The 4,437-nt window shown below is 44.3% G+C and overlaps 1 long non-coding RNA gene across 1 annotated transcript; it reads left to right on the plus strand.

Moving 5' to 3' along the window:
* Positions 1-1,076: 1,076 nt before the first annotated feature.
* LOC125266101 lies at positions 1,077-1,859 on the plus strand. The gene is made up of 3 exons (XR_007184434.1): positions 1,077-1,140; positions 1,221-1,289; positions 1,373-1,859. It is a non-coding gene; the product is annotated as an uncharacterized LOC125266101 (long non-coding RNA).
* The last annotated feature ends 2,578 nt before the right edge of the window (positions 1,860-4,437 follow it).

The raw sequence follows: 4,437 nt of genomic DNA on the forward strand, positions 1-4,437 counted from the left end.
ACCACTACAGTGGAGTAAAGAGACTGTCGATAGCTTTGATACACTTAAGAGAATGCTGCTGGAGAGCCCTGTTCTTGCTATTTATGATCCTTCCTTACCTATATTCATTACTACAGATGCCTCGGATTACAGCCTTGGCACTGTTCTGACACAGCTACATCCTGATGGTGTTGAACGTGTGTTATAGAGGTCTGCATTCCCGCGACTCTCCCGCGGGAACCGCAGGACCCGATAAGTTTTCTTGCTGCACGGGATTAAATTTTGAAGGCGGATTGCGGTCGGTAACTATAGTGTACATAAGGCGTGAGCAGGCAGTCTGACAAAAACCCGGTCGCTCCGGAGATGCTTTGACATCAGCGCATCTGTGCTTGAACTTGAAGTGAACAAAACTTTCTGCAGTGGTGGTGTTCACACAGTCCCCAGTTCCCTGTCCTGAGAAACCTGGCAAGATATGTTCTTTGCATTAGACGTCTGCACGAGTGCACATTCAGAGAAAATTCAACCTTTGTGATCAGATTTTGGACGAGAGACGTTCTGAAACGGTCATCAGTCAGCATCATTCTGTTCTTGCATGGATAATAAAAAAGATTTCAATTTGCAATATAACTAGTAAGCCAACAGTTTTCGTTTATATATAGTTTTATATATAGTTTTGAGGGAAATGTTGTAGGATATTTAATTTAACCTATTTTTCTCTGTGATATTTAGCCTATATTATTCTTTGTGACATTTTTTCTCTGACATTTTTTAGGGTGTTGACAGCATCATAAGACAAATAACAAATAAAAATCTTGTATATGCAACATTTTATATTTGTTATCCCCAATCTCCTTCTTTAGGGGAAGTTTAAATGTGAGATTCTGGAAACAATCAAAATTTCGGGTCGGGACGAAAATCACTATATGCGGATAGAAGGTGAACACAGAGTGAATTTTAGGCGGGAGCAGGTGCGTGCAGAATAGATCCTTGTGTGACAGTATGAATGAGGTAAGGCAGTATGAATGAGGTAAGGCTGGTGATTGACGCTCATGAGCGCCAATCAGCAGCGAGTGGGCACTATTTCAGAGCTGGTTGGTTGCAGCCTGGGATGCGTCACGTCCGGATCCTCCCCCTTTTTCTGTTTTGTTTCAGCGGTTTCAGGTATGTGCTGTTAGCACGTAGCAGTTTGCTAACTGTTTATTATTGCTTGTTGCACTAATAGCTTGCTTGTTGTACACCAGCCTGTCTTTTCATCGGTTTGTGTGTTTCTCCGGATGCTGTTTTGGATGCGATTACTGCCTTCCTTTCAGGTATGAGGAAGTTTTATTGTAAGCCAGGTCTCGTTTTACTGAGGGGCGGGTGGTTTGAGTAATATACAGTCCCTGTACTTCAGTTTTACCAGCGGGTTATTTGAAGGCTGTGTATCCTGAGCGGTGAACTGATTGTAAAACGCGTCTATCCGCATTTGGTAAGTTTTGTTGGGTTTACGGGGGGGAATTTCGGCGTGTGATTGTGCAATTAATAGTAACCCTGTTTTGTGTTTGTATCATTCATGCATGCTATAGGATTCTCCCTTTCGTCCTGGGCGATTATTATTGCAGCTCGGTTCTGTCTTCCGCAGCGCGCCGAGCGAACAATATTGGATTACAACTATTTAAAGGGACTTCTGCTGCTGCCGTCTGGTTTCTGTGATTTGTTTTAACTGATTTTTTTTGGTTTACTTTGGGGTGGACGATCGTACATTTATTGGGGCTGGCCTAAGGACGACGTGGCCGCTCCTTCGAGTCCTGTTTTCCTCAAACTTTTAACAGTTTTTTTTTTTGTTTATTTTGTTTCTTTTGTAGATTTGTATATGGTGACTTGTACTGTGCTGTGGTGACTGTTGCCCATCGTGTTACGGTGGAATTGTGACTGCAATTTGCTTCTTCATTCATTCCTGTTTGAGATTTATTTATTTTGTTTTTGCTTTCTTTCAGGAGCTGGGGTCCCACGGGTGAAAGATCTTTTTGTGGTGGTGGTGCTGCTTCTTCAACGTTTGCCGTGTGACGCTTTTGAAGTGTACGAGTGTGTGATCTGAGTTCACGGTGGGGTGTGTGTGGAAGTGTGCTTTTGGATAACTAGCACTGGTGATCACTCCGGTGGGTAACCCCAGCCCTGTAATTATATTATATTATATTATATTTTGTTTTGTTTATTTGGAAGTGGTGTAAATTGGTTTTGTTTAACGTTTTTCCTTCTGGTTGTTTATTTTTGTTATTTGTGTAATTGTCTGTCACTGGACCTTTTTACCAGTGAGGACATTTTCTTTTGTTAAGTTTGTTTTTGTAATTTGGTATAATTTAAGTTTGATTATTTTTGTGTGCTGTTTTTGTCTTTTTGAAATTTTCGTTTTGTGTAAATTTATTTTGCATTGTCACTGAGAGAGAGCTGCTATGAATGGTAGCCATATCATTGAGCCTATTTTAAGTGATTTTTCTATCTTGGATTCAAGTTGTGAATAAATTTTGTATTTTTATATGATGCCCACGTTTCCTGCCTACACTTATTTCTAAGAGAATCGAACCTGTGTGACCAAATAACAAACTCTGGGGTTTATTTCTATTTCCTGGGTGAAACCCTCCCAGGTGGCGTAGTCGAATTTTCTACAAGTAGATAAACTTGGGCTTGTGTGTGTGTGTGTGTTAACCTGTACCGCTCCCTCGCCACATTCTGGCGTAGTCGGCAGGGTCTCTGTTGTGTAGTGCAGAAGAACGTGGGTATTGTTTGTGTATTTCTGTTTTGGATATTTTGTATTTCATTTTTCTTTTTCAGAAGCTGGGCAGCAGCAGTCCTTTTAATTTTGTGAGGTGTGAAGAGTAGATCCCAAGTTTCATATTTGCATCAGTAGTGGTAAGTAATTGCGGGTTTTGCAATTATGGATGACGAACTACGTGAATTGAGAGAATTGGTAGCCCAATTAAGGGCAGATAATGAAAGATTGCGACAGGAGCAAGTGCCAATTGCACAACCTGGTCCCATCTAATGCTCCTGTGTCTGCCGTTGTAGATCCTCCACTCACTGGTACCGGTGCATCAGCAACTGATCGTTTCGTTTTTGTTCCTCGAGATCGTAAGTGCCCGAAATTTAACGGTAGGTCTGGCGTTATGATCGAGGAATGGGTGGAGGAGGCTCAGGCCTGCATGCGGCTTCGCCATCTCTCTTCAGTTGATCAAGCATTTTTCCTTGGTTGATCATTTGGAGGGAGAGGCGAGGGAGGAAATTCGATATCGACCAAGGGACGAGAGGGAGGATCCAAACAAAATTATTCAGGCATTGCGTGAATTGTATGGTTGCACAAGTTCGTACGTAGCTCTTCAAGAGTCATTTTTTTCCAGAAAACAACAGGATGGGGAGACCTTGTTAGAGTTCTCCCTGGCCCTGTTGAATCTTCTGGATAAGGTGAAACGTCAGTCACCCCATGGTATGCCTAATGCGGATATTTTATTGCGAGATCAATTTGTTGAACATGTGAGCGATGGTGCGCTTCGACGTGAATTGAAACGGTCCGCCGCCAACCCACTGCTATGTTGTTGGACGTTCGCAGCGAAGCTATTCGCTGGGAACGTGAGGGAATGCCTGGGGGGGCACGTGGTCGAAGCCAATCAGTTCCTTCCGCTTATGGTATTCAGTATGGGGTACAGGGACATCAGCACACGGGGGGAAGTAGTATCTCGGCGACTTCCGAAATTGAGCGAGTTGCGAGAAATGCTGAAAAAGCAGCAACAACAATTGAATCAACTTACTCAAAGTGTGGCTCAAATTCAAAATCCTCAGCGTTCGCAATTATCCCGGCTTAATCAGATTATTTGTAGAAGGTGTCAGCAGCCTGGTCACTTTGCCAGGGATTGTGATGGGGAACGGAGACCTTCTCGTTTTCCACCAGCACGTGCAGATTCCGCGGAAACGAGGGGTGGGCAGTCGCAGTCCAGGCAGCCGTCGGAAAACTAGTTCCCGCTGAGCTGCAGGGCCACAGCTTGGTCGGGGAAAAGACAGGCTCGGGTGTTCTAAATGATGCCGATTTTATGTCCTCGTTTTATGTCGACGTGTCCACAACTCGACGTGTGTATGGGTGGGGTTATGGTACCTTGCCTGGTGGACACTGGTTCCATGGTGTCCACCATTACAGAGAGTTGTTTCTTGACAAATTTCGGGTCGTGGGGTCAGGAACAGCTTAGGTCGTGCCACTGGTTACAGCTCCGGGCTGAGAATGGCCTCTCAATTCCTTATATCGGCTATTTAGAGCTGGATGTACAGCTTTGTGGGCACGTGTGGTCTTAGGGTGCGGAGTGCTGGTGGTCAGAGATCCTCCCGGTGGTTTGTGTGCTCAGGTTCCTGGGGTTCTGGGAATGAACGTCCTGAGCCGCTGCTACCGGGAGCTCTTTGGCCAGCATGGCACAAGTCTTTTTGATTTACCTGTTG

Source organism: Megalobrama amblycephala, linkage group LG4, assembly GCF_018812025.1.
Source record: "Megalobrama amblycephala isolate DHTTF-2021 linkage group LG4, ASM1881202v1, whole genome shotgun sequence".
NCBI lineage: Eukaryota > Metazoa > Chordata > Actinopteri > Cypriniformes > Xenocyprididae > Megalobrama > Megalobrama amblycephala.